The sequence below is a fragment of the Acinonyx jubatus genome, chromosome B4 (assembly GCF_027475565.1).
Source record: "Acinonyx jubatus isolate Ajub_Pintada_27869175 chromosome B4, VMU_Ajub_asm_v1.0, whole genome shotgun sequence".
Lineage (NCBI taxonomy): Eukaryota > Metazoa > Chordata > Mammalia > Carnivora > Felidae > Acinonyx > Acinonyx jubatus.
Genome location: NC_069387.1, coordinates 134,970,849 through 134,985,601, shown reverse-complemented (window position 1 = coordinate 134,985,601; position 14,753 = coordinate 134,970,849).

Below are 14,753 nucleotides of genomic sequence, written 5' to 3'. Positions count from 1 at the left end.
TGTGTTGACCCCTAATCAGAAAGTGGACAGAACTGATCGTGGTAGTGGCAGCTGACAAGTTACTGAGGACTCTTTTAGGCACCACGGATGAAATAACTCAGTTGACCCTTAACCACAGCCCTGGGAGGGGGGGCTGTAGTCACCTGCATCGGACAGACAGGGAAACTGAGGCCCATACATTTGCACACTTAGCATGCCTAGGCTTGCAGAATCTCCCCAGAGCTGGGATTCCAGGGAGGCTGCTGGGCTCCGGGCCTGAGCCCTTCTCTGCTTGGTCCCCATCAGCCAGGTCTCCTGGGGTGGCAGAGCCAAGAGGAGCCCAGAAAGGGGCGCCTGAGAACCTCAGTCGGTTAAGCGTCTGACTTCGGCTCAGGTCATGATCTCGCGGTTCGTGGGTTCGAGCCCCGCGTCGGGCTCTGTGCTGACGGCTCGGAGCCTGGAGCCTGCTTCCGATTCTGTGTCTTCCTCTCTCTCTGCCCCTTTCCTGCTTGGGCTCTGTCTCTCTCTCTTTGCCTGTCTCTCTCTCTTTCTCTCTCAAAAAAATAAGCATTTAAAAAAGAAAAGGAATTAAAAAAAAAAAGAAATAAAGTCACTGTTGGTGTAGGAAGGGCAGGACCCCATGCGGGGCTGGGGACACTGTAGTAGCTGGGGTCTCAGCTGTCATACCTTGGGTGCTGGGTGACCCCCATTGGAGCTTTACAGACTCCACGGGTTATAACCTACAGTCAACGCTCGACAGTCAGACCTGGAGAATGCTTCTGTCCATTCGGGACACTTCCTTGCCTTGACCTTTATGATTTACATCTATAATTATCTCAGCACCTGCTCCTGCCCCCTTCACTCATTCCTGAGCCCCCTTTGTTGAAAATCCCCATGGGAAAAATCTCCTTTGATCAAAAAAAAAAAAAAAAAGAAAATGTTCTTTAAAAGGGACTTTACGTCTCCCACGAGCAAAGAGACATTTCTAACTTTGTTGTTTTACGTGGAGGAGTTGGATTTCGCCGGCAGGTTCTCGGGGTTTCCGCATTTCCTTGTATGATTTTTGGAGGGCCATATGCAAGGATCGTTCATCGGTGCCATTTCTGATCTCGGTGCATTTTTCTTTGGTTAATGAAAACCACGGTTTATAAATCAGGAATGCAAAGGTGGTATTTCCCTCGGCTTCCAGGAGGACGCAGTGATAAACCCCTCAGCTTACGTCTTCAATTTTTTTTTTCTTTTATTTTTTGGTCTGAATTTCCTGAGGAGACAGCTCTCCAAACAACATCGTTAGGAGATAAGGAGACCCACGTTTCTCCTGGTTTTATTTCCGTGCCGAGACGCATCTGCAGAATATTGCCGCTGTTTTATGTGTCTCCTAACAGGGAAGTATCCTTCTTACATGTATCAAAACCTGTATGGTTTTAATGATATTCCCCTTCTCGCTCCCTTTCTCTCCCTCCGGTGGAGGGTCTTGAACAATGATTAGAAGGGCAGCGGAGCAGAGGGGTCCAGAGACCCCAAAATTTGGCTCCTGGGTTGGCCACTCTCTCGTTAGCTGTGTGTCCTTGGGTAGTTACGAAACCTCTCTGACGCTTGGGTTCCTCACTGTCAAGGGGGTCACCTCCATAGCTGCATAGCGGTGCCGGGGTGGACGAAACCTTTACACAAGGTGACTGTCATCACAACTGTTGTGAATAATCCTTAGTCGCACACTGACACTAGACTTCAGGCAACCCTGCTCCGTGGGATTCAGTGTGTCCGGTAGGTCGCCGTGACACATTTTATGCGACAGTGGACAGGTGGCTATGGCCAGGTGCACCCCAGCCCCGAGGCTGAGTCCCAGTAGGACCGGAGAGCCTGGGATCTCTTCTTTGTTGATAGCTGTACGTCTACCAGTGGCCGGGACCCGCTGAAGAGAATCCCAGGTGTTCAAATCGTTCCACGTTTCCCGTTCGAGATGCAGTGGAAAATTCAGGACTAGACGGGAAGCGTGTTCTACGCATAACTCTGTGAGCGTCTCCACCCAAAGATACGGGAACAAGCCGATCGCTGTGCTGATCCAGGCTCTTGGCTGGCGGTGATGGCTTCGCCGGCCCGTACGTGTGTAGATTGGGTAAACTTCCAGCCTCGTGGGGATTGCTTTCTTGCCATTGTCCCGACGTGCGAGGGTGGCCCCGGGCCCAGGAGCGTGTTCTGTGACCTGCCTCCCTGGCCATGGTGGGTTGGTCCCCAGCGTGACCACTCACCCCAATTACTTCCTTTCTCTCTGAGGCTAGGAGGGTTAACGGGTCACCACTGTCCCTCCCTCCCCCAGTCCCTGGTGGATGCAGGAAGCAAGGGGGTGGCCACTGAGCCGTGATATATGACGGGGGCCTTAAAACAGGTACGGGCTGGGGCGCCTGGGTGGCTCAGTCGGTTAAGCGTCTGACTTCAGCTCAGGTCATGATCTCACAGTCCGTGAGTTCGAGCCCCGCGTCGGGCTCTGTGCTGACGGCTCAGAGCCTGGAGCCTGCTTCGGATTCTGCGTCTCCCTCTCTCTCTGCCCCTCCCCTGCTCATGCTCTGTCTCTCTCTGTCTCAAAAATAAATAAAAATATTAAAAAAAAAAAACAAACAAAAAAAAACAGGTACGGGCTGGCTGGGCAGAAGGAGAAGGAAAAAAGAATGAGCCCCACGGGATGTTGGGGAGAAGGTGCAGCGACCTGGCGAACCGGGGATGGTTGGGGAAAGCCGAGGCAGATTATTGGAGAGGTGCCAAAAGCCGGACTCAGGGCGCCTGCTCGTGGGCTCAGCATAGAGCGGCACCTGACGTCCCCCGTGACCACCAGCATCTCCTGGAGCCGCTGACCGAGGCGCACTGTACCCTGAGCAGCTCAAGCAGACCGCAGTCGGGTCTGAATTCCGGAGCCCCCTGTGCACCTGCCTGTCCAGCTTCCAGAAAGTGGCAGCCCGCTCTCTCTCTCTCTCCCTGCATTTTATACGGAATGTGCATCCTCTGGTCTCCCTTCGTGTCTCTCTGTTGGGGAGCTGGCAAAGCAGAGGTCCCGGGCTGGTTTTATTTCCTGGAAGCCGAGAAAACGAATGCGTGCTGTGTAGTTTAGCGTGTGATCTTCATAAAGCCCGTAACTGTGTTATTCAAAAGCCAATTTCGTTTCCTTTTAAACATGGCACAGTCACTGGTCGTAATTCAAGGACTCCAGCGTCCGAGGTGTGACGCGGTAGGTGGGTCGCAGGAAGAGAAAGGACAGATACAAAATGCCATTTGGGCGTCCTGAGACCCACGGGGAGACACCTGGTGGGGGCGGGGGGGCTGAGGGATTCTGGTGTTGGTTTCAGGTTAAGGAGTCGCTGCTGATGTGGCCCTTTGAGCAAAGCCTCCCACTGGACCAGAGCAGTGCGGTGGGGCGGACAGGCTCTGGGGTCCCCTGGGAATTGCTGCGGGGGCCCCGTCTACACCCCTCCGATCCAGCACATGCTCCCCGGGGCCCCTCTCGTACTTACTACGTGCGGGGCCCCAGGATGGAGTCTGAGTCACCGCCAGACGTAGAAAGTGATCCGGATTTGGAGGATCTTTGAATCCTAGACTCAGAAGCCAGAGCCTGTCCTGTCTCCTCCCCACTCGAAAGCCAGTCCCCAGTAGGCCCTTGGGTGCTTTCGAGAACCGGAACCTGCCTTGCGCCTCCCCGCGTCCTCTGACGCCCCAAACGTACTTCTCTCCCAGCACGCCTGGCTGTCCGCCGCCCCGAGGACCCGGGGGGTGGGGGGCAAGCTGTCACTTTCCCAGCATCCCCCCGAGCCTACCACGCCCCACCCCATCCTGCCCCGCCCCCACGTCCTCCCTGACGAGCTCCTAAACCCCGTCCTCAATTGCACCTGTGGGCCTTTTCCTCCTGTTGCTCAAAACTGCTCCCCCCATCTTCTCGTATTTCAGGTCTCCACTTAAGTGACACTTCCACGGGGAGCCCCTCCTGATCCCTGGGTGATACCGAGGTCCCAGAGCTGCAGGCACAAGGCCAGAGGCAGGAGCCTGGCCTCCAGGGGTTCACAGCCTGGTGTGGCCAACTGAGCCACGAGTTGGCGATGAAGGGAAGGACAGGGAGCCCCTTCCTGGAGGTGGCCCGGTGACATAAACATGGGAGCTGGTGTCTGAAGAATGGCTCTGAGTTGAGCAAACAGGAAAGAGAGCGTTAGAGGCAGAGAGCCCGGGCTGGGCAGACGGCGAGGCAAAGGGGCTCATTTGCGGATCTGATCTCAGTGGCGGGGAGCAGGGGCAGACGACAGAGGGCTGGGGAGGTCTGACGGGACGCGGGATTCCACACCAGTGGTTCACTCAACAGACGGTTCTGGAGACCCTCTGATGCCAGGCTCCTGCCCAGGTTAGCTTCCGTTGACAAGGGTCCGAGCAGAGCATAGACAGCAAGCCTCGGGCAGCGGGCAGCACTGTGTCCCCGGGGCCCCACAGAGTCGGGGAGGGGAGGGGAGACAGGCCGGTGCTGGGGACACCTTCCTGGGGGGGCTCGAGGGTGAGCCAGTGCCCTGAAACCTAGAGATGGTCCTGCTGGAGACGGGATGCGCTGCACGTGAGGGTTAGGGAGGAGATAGGGCCTTGCCCGCTCCGGGGCTTTGCCTTAAGTGGCCAGGCCGAGGGTGGCAGGTGGAGGGGCAGTTTGGGGGGAGGGGAACAGGACTGCGAAGTGCCTGCTGGGGAGGCCAGAGGAGGCGGCAGGGGGTTGATGGCCACGCGCGGAGCTCGGTTTGGGGCTGCAGGGTGTGAGAGCCAAGGTGAGGTCACGGGCCCGCCAGTCTGGCAGAGAGGAGAGGTGCTGGCAGGGCAGAGGGAGCCCCAACAATGGAGCCGAGCAGGGGGGCCAGGGGGCAGCGGGAACCAGGGAGGCTGGGGCTCCAGAGCCCGGGTGGGGTGGGGGAAAGGATGGGGACCTGGGATCCGGTGGTCCTGAAACATCCTCTTTAATAAAGTGTCTCCCGTCGTGTCCCAGTTCCTGGATCTCCCCCGACATCAACCTTCCCGCAGTGCATTCCTGGACTGGAAGGTTCTCCTGTGGGGTTGGGGGGAGACCAGTAGGTGTGAGACGACAGCGTAAGAACTCACGGTACCTGCAGCCAGCACTGCCGTTGCCGGTGGGCTCCTGGACAGCCTCCCGCGGGCAGGTGGTGCAAACACGCTTGTGCCATTTTACAGATGATCAAACTGAGTCATAGGGAAGCTGGGGGACTTTCCCAAAGTCGCACAAGCAGGCACTGAGGGAGGCAGGACCAGAGCACCGAGGAAAGGTCTCCTGGGTCCAGATCTGTTTCCCCAGCACACTTCCCGGAGGAAGCCCTCAGTGAACACACCCCTTCCGACCAGAGGCCGTTGGCCGTGACCTCCGGGCCTCCTTCAGCTAGTGCTGGGAGCTCAGGGTATTGTCACCTCGGGGTACCCGGGGACAGGTGACACACGGGCTTGAGAATGGAGGCTTCCACAGTGTCAGAGAGCAGTGCTGTCCCGCAGGGGGGAGACTCAGGGACTCTGAACATGGGGAGGGGGGCACTTGGGAGGAAGAAGCTGGCTCAGCCGGAACATTCACACCTTGGGGTAGAGCACTGTCTTCTCATGGCGTCTCCCCCCCATCCCCCACCCCCACCCCCCACTTATGGTTTCCCTGTGGTCCTAACCTGCGGGAGTCCTCCAGGATATTTTACCCTTGCAACTGACCCCGCCCTGCACACCCACAAACTCCTCCTTCCTGGGTGAAGAAAAACGGTACTTAATAAAGATTAGACGCGTTTTTGCCGTTCTTTGAAACGTATTTCCCTCTGCAAGCTAATAATCTCCAGCGATCACCCCTTTTTCGGCGCAAACAATTCGCTCTGGGGGACAGCGGCAGTGTGAATGGTACCTGATTTACCTTAAATGGCTTTAAACTTTGAAAATGTCCCCCTTTAACCGTGGAGTTGAAATCGCTCTGAATCCTCATAATGTTGTAATTACAGGCGCCGTTTAGGTAGTGTCAGTGACATACTGGACATTTCACAGCCACCCTCTCTGCTTCCCAGAAAACCTCTGCAAGCCAGGAATTATGACCGCTACCGAAAGAGAGAGAGAGAGAGAGAGGGAGAGAGAGAGAGAGAGAGAGAGAGTGAGAGTCCTCATTAGGGAAGTATATCTCAGAGAGGTTAAGTCAACTTAAGCTCACACAGCTGGATTTGACCTAAGATTTGAACCAGGCGTATCTGCCCATGCTTCTGTCATCCCCCGGTGAGGTTCTGATTCAAGGACATCGGAGCTAGAGAAGACCTTGATCTTGTCCCCCACGCCTGTGGCTTTGTAAGTGAGCACACCCACACTCCGAGGGTAGATGGGGACAGTTGCAGAGTTCTCAGAAGGGGAGAGGTGGCTCCTTTTCCTCCCGAACTATGCAGGGTGACTGGGGGGATGGGGTGTCTGTGATGGAGGCTGGGGGGTGGGCAGAGGGGAGAGAGGGGTGATGGCCAGCTGGGGTCAGGCTAGACCCAGATGGGCCGGAGACCCGTGCTCTGGGGTGGCAAGGAAAAAGAGTGTGCCTGGAAGGGGGGGACAGATGCTGCCAGGCTCAGGTCAGCAGAAAAGAGCAGGCTGGCCAGGGCCCCCAGCTGTTATTCCAGCAACTTCCGCCACCATATCACGCCCCTTCCAGAGAACTGCTGGTCTCACTTACCTTGATGTTACCGGTGTTTACAGCTCTTCGAACAGGCGAAATCCATTATAGATGCAGTTCCTGTGCCTGCTGGGTGTCTCGGATCTCTGTGTTCTGCAACTAAATCACCCTTCAGCCAGAGACGACAGGACAGAAGCAGCAGCAGGGAGGAGAGGCAGGGAGAGAAGGCTGTGCAAAGGCCCAGGGGTGAGCGTGAGCTTGGGAAATTTGGGAGACTGCTCGTGTCCGCCATGGCTGGAGTGACGGGTGAGGCTGGGGTGGGGAGGGCGCCAGCTCCCAGAAGCTCTCAGTCCTGGAGCTGATGACTCTCAAGGGAGGGATGGGTTCAAACCAGCTGCCCAGTGGTGAACAAGTTGAAAGGAGGCGAGGCTAGGGGCAGCAAGACGGACGGAGCTGCCAAGGCTCGGGAAGCACTGTGGGTAAGTGGGTAGCCACAGACGCAGGAGGGTCCTGGGGACTGACTGTCCGCGGGGGTTCGAGCCAGCTCAGGGATGGCCCCAGGCTTCTGACCAGCATGGGTGGTGGGCCATTCACCCAGGTTCCAGATGCAGGAGGAGGAGGGGGCTCAGGGAGAAGGGAGGACACATTCTGTGTATTTCACCTGGGGGTTGTCCCCACGGACTGATACCTAGAGAGTTCAGGAGACAGTTCTTTGCCAGAGATAGAGATACGGTAGCAAATGGTCATTTCCTTCACCTAAATGCAGGCAAAACCCTGTCAGCCAAGCAAAACAGCGCCGAAAGCAGTTTTTAAAAGATTAAATAGGGGCGTCTGGGTGGCTCAGTCGGTTCAGCATCCGACTCTTGGTTTCAGCTCAGGTCATGATCTCACGGTTCCCATGCCGAGAGCACAGAGCCTGCTTGGGAATCTCTCTCCGTCTCTCTCTCTGTCCCTCCCTGGCTTGTGCGCTCTCTCTCTCTCAAAAAATAAATATATAAACACATCATAATAAAAAAATATTTTTTTTAAAGAAGGCCCTTTCTTTGGTTTGTTTGTTTTAATGAAGGCCCAGCGGGAAGTCTTGACACGAAGGCTCCGTTTCGCTTCCCAGATTGGCAACGCTCCGTGCGTATTGTCACACGCACCCAGAGCACGACGGAAGCTTCGCGTTTGGCGCTTTTCTGGACCCTGCCACACCCGCCTCTTCCCGTGACTGCTTTCCCGTGAGGAGGGCAGCTTCCAGTGAGTTCTGTGAGATCGTCTAGTGAATGATCAACACTGACGGTGATGTGGGGAGCCCCTGCACCGACGGTTGGTGTCAGAGGTGAGGGTGGTCCTGTGTGGACAATCCCCTCGTACTTTGCAGCTCCTTGGGGTCAGGCTGAGCCATCTCGGGCAGACTCAGCTATGTCGCGACAGCCACGCGGTGAGCTTCGACTGAGCCAGACCGACTCAGGGAACAGAAGGAGTGTCCACGTGGGGCGGCAACCAGGTCAGTGGTGGGAAGGAGCAGGCAGAGGCGGGAGTCTTGTGTTAGTGTTTGAGCAGTTGGAGGACGAGGGAGCCAGAGCCCCAACTGGGAACCGGCTCCCACGTTAGCAATCCAGACAGCAGCCGGGGGGCTCCTCTTGAGAAAGCCCTGGAGGGATGGTCCGAGGCCAGGGAGGGCAACGTGGCCATGGAAGGGTCTCTTCAGTGTGCAAAGGCGGAGGTTGGTGATCGAGAAGCAGGGGGCTGCCCGAATGACCCTGAAAACAAGGGAGAGCCCACACAGCTGGGGCCCGTCCTGACCCCAGATCTGGGGGTTCCCTCGCAAATTAGCCCCTGTGAATGCTGTAACAAATTGTCAAGAATTTAAAACGACACGGGGTGCCTGGGTGGCTCAGTCGGTAAAGCAACTGACTCTTGGTTTCGACTCAGGTCATGATGTCAACAGTTTGTGAGTTTGAGACCTGCTTGGGATTCTCTGTCTCCCTCTCTCTCTGACCCTCCCCTGCTCACATACACACACACACACTCTCTCTCTCTTTCTCTCTCTCTCTCTCTCAAAATAAATAAATAAACTTACAGATTAAAACAACACAAATGTATTGTCTTACAGTTCTGGAGGCCACAGGCCTGAAATAATTTCACTGGGGTTGACAGGGCTGGTTCCTTCCAGGGACTCTCAGGGAGACTCAGTTTCCTTGCCTTTCCAGCTTCCAGTGGCGGCCCGTCTTCCTTGGCTGGGGGCCCCTTCTTCCACCCACAACCTGCATCGTTCCGGTCTCGGCTTCCCTCTTATAAAGACCCTCGTGATGACTTCGGACCCACCTGAGTAATCCAGGATCGTGTCCTTGACTCAATCATGGCTGCAGACTGCCTTCGCCATATTAGGTCACAATCAGATTCTGGGGTTTGGGACGTGGAGGTCTTTGGGGCCACTGTCCTGCCTTCCCCAGTGGAGCCCTTGTTCATGCCTCCCACACTTGTATCTCACACTCCCCCCCCCTCCCATCCTCAGAATTCAGTTCAAGCCACCTCCCACAGGAAGCTTCCGTGTATCTCCCTGGTTGAACACTGGACATGTTTCTTGTTTCTTCCTGCTCAGGTCCGCCTTCTGGGTCCACATCCCACCCGCACGTGCCTGCACCACCCGCGGCCTCCACCCCAATCACCGAGTTCCTTTCTGGCTTCCGTCGATGGGCCCCTCAGCGTATGACCTGTATCCCTCGTGGTTGGATGTCCCATAGCGGGAGCAGGATCACTGGCAGCAGGAGTGTCGTCGTCAAATAAAGGCAAGTCCTTCTCCCGGTGGGGAGGATACCTTTCAAATCCCGCGTCTTAAGAAGTGGGTGGCACGTGACGAATCCGACCAGGGCACTGACAGACCACAGGGAGTCGGCTCTGGAGCCATCCAGCTCACTGGATGGCGGGACAGGGCACCCCGAGGGTGTGTGAGGCCCCAGGCCAGTGTTCGTCGGGGTCCCTGTCTCTAGAAGCAATGTCATTTAAAGACGCATCACAGGTCCACGGGCCCGTGAGAGGCACGGTGGTTTAGGGGTGAGGATTTAGAGTGATGGTAGGCAAGAGTTGCTAACGTATTTGTCAAGGGGCACACGTGAAGATTCTGGGTGCCCTTCCCTTCTGTCCATGTCCGGGAGCCATCCCTGCGTGTCCCTTGTCAACGGCACTGTTCCCGGGTGGTTTCACGTCTCCTACGGCAAGAAAAACGTGGCAACGCTGTTATTACCTACACGGTCATGACTCTTGCACAGACACCATGCAGACCTTCCCCATCCGCAGTCTCCTGGGGCCGTTTCTTTGAGACTAGTCCCAGGGGCGCCTGGGTGGCTCAGTTGGTTGAGCATCCGACTTCGGCTCAGGTCAGGATCTCGCAGTTTGTGAGTTCGAGCCCCGCGTCGGGCTCTGAGCTGTCGGCACAGCTCAATGTACTGATCAGGGGCAGGACCGGGTGTTGATTGGAAGGACCTGTGGGTGTGGGGAGGGATGGTCTGGAAAACCCTCCAGAGGACCCTCTGACAGGTGCCGTTGAGCCTGCGGGAGGCATGGGTAAAGCCACCAGCCCCACCGCCCTCAGGTGCCGTAGACCAGAGGCGGCACCTTCTGGAATATGTTCAGGCAAGAGCCAAGGCGTGGCTCCCACACAGCTCAAGCCCAAGGGCGGGCTGTCAGTAGCCCACATGACCCACATGACTGGGAGTCACCTCCAAACCAACGTGTCAGCACCTTCTGTCGGCCCGCAAGAGAAGCACTGGCCGGATGGCACCCCTGTTGTGGTCAGTCCTGGGGAGGGGGGTTGGAAAATGCGGAGGGGAGCGCTCAGAAGGACAGGGCCCCTGACGCAGGGGCCCATCTACCCTAAGGGCCTAAGAATCTAAGGGTGATACTGACTCTGGGCCTCTGTTTCCGCATCTGTCAACTGGGAACAATACCCACCAGCCTGTGTCCGTGCTCAGGTCAACTGGGATTCCGAATGTTGGAGAAGCCCACCAACGCTCAGACATCATCGCAACCGAAGATGTTACTTTGACGGCGTTTTCACCTGTACCCGCAAAGGAATGTGGATATCAGTTCTGGAAAATTACTAGGACAACATAGAGTAAAAGACAGACATACAGAAGAAAAACCAACCAAACAGCTCTTCCGATGAGCATACACAAGCAGCGGAAAGTGGAAAAAGAAAACCCTCGTTCCCAGAATGCTAAAATGTATTTCTCTGGTCTTTGCTCGGGATTGGACCACCTTTTCGTGTAGCTCTGCCCTGGAGTTTTCGTCGTGGGATGCGGGTAGACTTGTCCACTGATGGAGGAAAGTGATGGGGGATGATGTGAGCTCTCAGGTGCCCCCGGGGAAGAGGAAGCAGGGGGAAGGGGTGATGCTGTGGGGAGGAAGGAGGTGCAGCCCTGAGCATTCCCATGGGAATCTGGGGGGCTTGTAGGGGAGTGGGGTTTCTGGAGTTCAGGGGAAGGTGCGGCGTCTTGGTGAATTCCGCAAGGAAGGTCGCAGGAAGGGAAGGGAAGAGACAGGCTTCCAGATAGGTGCATGGGTGTGGCCGGAGGGACCAGCAAAGCATCTCTCAGCATGGTCTCTGCAAGTGTGGCCTCTCAGTCTCCCTGAGGGACCTGGGGGCCACCTGACTGCCATTGGCTGTGATGGAAAGCCCCAGAGGATAGCAGGATCATCGAAACACATGAGGGACACCCCAGGGGTCAGCCCGGCTGGTATGGATAAAGGGGCAACACCCCTTTACTGAGCAAATCCCTCACCCACCCTAGGCCGGCCACGCCCAGGCCTGTCCCCACTGACACGAGTCGAGCAGGACCCACAGAAGCAGGGGCCTGGCTGCTGGGCTCACCTACCCGCTAAGCAGTTGAAAAGACGTAGATGTCTGGAGCAGGCAGGCTGCGTGGGGACCCGGCAGGGAGTTTCCAAGTGCCCTCCCCCTCTTGGGAGGGGACACCCCACTCCCTCCCAAGCCCTTTTGAGCCCACGTCTGGTCAACCAGCTGCACTGAGAGCAGAAGGGGGCTCTTCGGAAGAAGCAGGACAGAGTGGCCCTGGGCCCCACGTCCCTTTGGGTTTAGCCCCATCCTTCGTCCTGGCCTGAGGCTGGCAGAAGGTCTAAGGATCCGCGGGGGACTGGTCCAGGCCATCCTCTCTCTAGGTGACCGTGGGCAATAGAGTCAGAAAATTCCCCAGGGCAGCGTGCTCTGTCCCTACCTGAACTTACGTGTGTCTTGACCGGTGCTGGCAAGAGGAGCTCAGAGGAGGTCCCCACCCTTGCCGGGTCCTAGAGCGGACGCCTCTGCAGATGCTCCCTGTGCTTCCTCAGCCTTCCACTGGTTCCCACAGCCCCGTCCCATGGGGGGAGGGGTGCGTGGACAGGGCCGTTGCCATGCTGTGGACGCGGCTCCGTGGCCCCGGCTGGAAAAATCACATCTGCCTTTAGAGGGAGCGCCTGCTGCTGGGACATACCTTGTCAGCACCTTGGAGAGTCCCAGAGAGGGCTGGCCCCACCAGTAACAGCCCCCTAGCTTCATTGTGTACCATTTGCCATTTGCCAACTCCGAACCCCCTGCCACCCACGGTCGAGGGAGCAGAATGGAAAGGGAGTTGGGAGCCACCAGACACGGGACCCATTGCAAGCAAACCCGACCGAGCCCAGCTCAGGGGAGCAAGGGGACACCCGCGGAAGGGGCCAGAGCCCCAGGTGGGGTAGGGAGGATTCTGCACAGGCTCAGAGTTGTGCGGGAGGGAAGGTGGGGTGGGGATGGCGAGGGAGAGGGTCCCCCCAGCCCGCCTGCGCTCACTTTCACCTGCCCTGTGAAACTCAAGGACCACCCCTCCGGGGTGCCGCGCCCTGTGTCGAGGACCCTGCCCTGTGCACGAGCCCAGTGGGGGTACAGGTGACGGCGTGAGAGCAAATTACGTACCCCGTTGTGGCCCCGGCCGTAACTTTCCTTACCTCCAGCAAAGACACCTACAAATGTGCTTCATAGTTTCTTGGACACTTGACATACTTTTAGTGAATATTTCATTGTAGTTTCTGGCCCAGTCACTCGTTGGCATTATTGCTGCCCCCGGGAATAAAGGTTCTGACAACAAAAAACGTCCTTGTAAGATGTTCTTTTTATTAAGAGAGGCGATATTGTCAATGAAGAGTCAAACGCGGGTGCCGTGTGAATTAGGGGGTGATTATTCCCGTTACAAAGAAGCTCTCATTTTAGAGAACGATTCCCTATGGCATTCCTTTAACTAGCCAGCTTTCCCAATGCATTTTTAATGTGCTTCAGCATATTAAAAATTATTTACACTCAGCTTTCTCGGGTCTATCCAGTCAGCCCCCGTGTGCGGGCTCCCACCTGGAGGGACTGTGCTCCCGCAGGAGCGTCACCCAGGGAGGGGGTCACCCGCCTTGCGGTGAGCGAGAGCAGCCTCACTGCAAGGTGAAACCTAAGGACGTGTCCTCACTTCTCCGGGGAGAGTGGGATGTTTTCTCAAAGCAGGGAGATCCCGCCGGCCGGGCAGGAAGCAGAAAGAACGGGGGTTCCACGGGGAGAGAAAGTGAGTGGGGACCCTCGGAGGAGGCCAGGGATCATTTTGCCTGCGTTGCTGGAGGGATGCGTCAGAAGAGGCTTGGCTGGTGGCGGAGAGCAAGGGCCCTTGTGCCAGTCAGAGGAGCAAGGCCATCGGGGCAGTGGGGGGCAGGGGAGTGTCACCCCCGGAGCCGGGTTCCAGGGAGGTGGCTTGGCCCAGCGGGAAGACGGGTCAGCGCCTTACCTGGAGTTGCCGGCCGGCTGTGAGCGGCTATAATGACCCGACGAGCCACATGCAGCCCGTCGTTGGGGCAGAGGCACTGGGGGCATCAGGGAGGGCGACAGCTCTGAGAATCACCTCCAGGAGTTAAGAACAGCCAGACATTTCTAACTCGGGCCAAAGCTGGAGCCGAGGGATGGCTGTGGGTGTGAACGTGACCCAGGGACCCAGCGGGGACACGAGGCCCAGCAGAGAAGGCAGGCCTGGCACAGGTGGGCCTGTCTGTGCTTCTTCTGCTGGAAGTTTCTGGCATGGGGTGGGGTGGGGGTGGAGGGAAGCAAACCGAGAAGGGAAGTGAGGCGCGGAGGCGAACGCGGGACCAGGGAAGCCTGACCACCGGAGGGGGGTGGAGGACGAGCGGGCTGGAGGGTCACACAGACCCAGAGAGGACCGGAGCGGAGCTGAGAGGGAGGCAGGGGGCAGAACGGGAACAGTGAGGCCGGGGACCGGGTGGGGGCCGGAGGAGACGCGGCCTGAGCGTGTCCACGACCAAGGGCCACAGCGGTGCCCCACTGCCTCGTGTCGCGTGGCCCCATAAGAGCACCCCCTCTTTTGAAACTGACAGCCCAGAGTAGCTTGTCCGAGGACACGCACGCGGGGGCTCCCGCCCGCCCTTGTCGCCAACGGCGGTGTCTTCTACCGGCTGCCGAGCCCTGGTTTTCTTGGCCCGGGAGCGATGAGGGAGAACAGGAGGAGGAGGAGCAGACGCACCCTGTGGGATCTCTGCAGCCCGTGTGCTGCCCCAGCGTCACCCTCACGGGCGAGTGCCCGGCTCTTCTGAGACTGGGACTTCAGGGGCGCCTGGGGGGCTCAGTCGGTGAAGCGCCCGACTCTTGGTTTCAGCTCCGGTCACGATCTTGCGGCTCCGTGGGTTCGAGCCCCGCGTCAGGCTCTGCCCTGACAGTGTGGAGCCTGCTTGGGATTCTCTCTCTGCCCCTCTCCTGCTTGCGCTCTCTCTGTCTTTCTCAAAATGAATAAATAAACTTTAAAAAATAAAGAAAAAAGACCCTGGGAGCTCAAGCTGCCGGCCCAGGGGCTGTCTCGGCACTCGGTGGAGCTTTCGGGCCACGGGGCTGGGTGGTCACGGCCCGTCCACCCCTGTCAGCCAGGCTTCTTCCCTCTGGATCCCGCAGGAACATGCTTCCTCCATGAAGCTTCCTTGATAACCCCCCAGACACTGCCCTTTGCACGGGCCCTGGTCTCAGACCCCCTTCGCTCCCCAACTTGCCCTCCAGGGATCCCCACACCCCCTGCTCTCCTTCCGGACTCAGAGCTCTCCACAGTGGCCAATGTCCTCCTGCCCGACCCCTTCTGCA